Below are 1,004 nucleotides of genomic sequence, written 5' to 3' on the forward strand. Positions count from 1 at the left end.
CAACTAAAGCCATGTGGAGAAGCAGAAATATGTGCATGTGAATCTAATGTCATTGGTTTTGTTGTTTTCAGCTGCAGTATTGAAGTATGAGAACAATGTCATGAACATCAGGCAATTCAACTGTTCTCCTCACCCATACTGGCTCCCAAATTTCATGGATGTTTTCACTTGGTCCCTGCCATTTGTTGGAGAAAAAGGTATGTTGTGGAATCCTGCAATGACATGGGAAGGAAGGCGAGGAGATGTGGACCATTTTACCATGAAACAGAGATATACTTTGGCCTGATCAATAAAATTCACAAGTTGTAACATGAGAGAAATGATTTCAAGGTATCTCCCTGTGTATCCTGTTAACAAAATACAATGAGTGAACTAAGAGGAAACAAAAGCAATGAGAAATATTAGGAGAATTTATGTGATCTCATTGGAATACTACAACTCTTTGAAAAATAACAGATACATAGCTTTAACTGGCTTCAAGCTTTACTGGCTACATTTTCTCTTAAATGCTATTTTATTTTATAAACTACCTGTCACATTAAAAGGTTAAGATAGCTATGCTTTTCTCACACTTCTGATGTTGATAATAATCACTGTATGATAGTGATTAATGGCTATAATAACATGAAAGACAATATATACAACAACAAAATACTTCTTTACAGATATGGTGACCATTAGTGTGTTACAAACTTACATTTAAAAAGTTATTAACTATTAACTTGCTCCAATTTTTCAAAAGAATTGGTTAGCCTTCCTTTCCTTCCTTCCTTCCTTCCGTCCTTCCTTCCGTCCTTCCTTTCGTCCGTCCTTCCTTCCTTCCTTCCTTCCTTCCTTCCTTCCTTCCTTCTTTCCTTCCTTCTTCCTTTGTTTTGTTTTATATTTTGACCTAAACCTCAACAAAAATTTCAAGCAAAGTCCTGCACTCACTGGGCTTAAGCATTTAGTTCAGGAGGGCTAGCCAGGGCAGACCGGGTCATAACTCAGGCATAATATGATGCATC

The 1,004-nt window shown here is 36.9% G+C and overlaps 1 protein-coding gene across 2 annotated transcripts in view; it reads left to right on the plus strand.

Annotated features, from left to right (window-relative positions):
- PPP3CA (protein phosphatase 3 catalytic subunit alpha) overlaps positions 1–1,004 on the plus strand; it is a 319,865-nt gene that overhangs the window by 285,066 nt on the left and 33,795 nt on the right. The window lies entirely within an intron of this gene.

This window comes from Suricata suricatta, chromosome 1 (genome assembly GCF_006229205.1).
Source record: "Suricata suricatta isolate VVHF042 chromosome 1, meerkat_22Aug2017_6uvM2_HiC, whole genome shotgun sequence".
In the NCBI taxonomy this organism is placed as follows: domain Eukaryota; kingdom Metazoa; phylum Chordata; class Mammalia; order Carnivora; family Herpestidae; genus Suricata; species Suricata suricatta.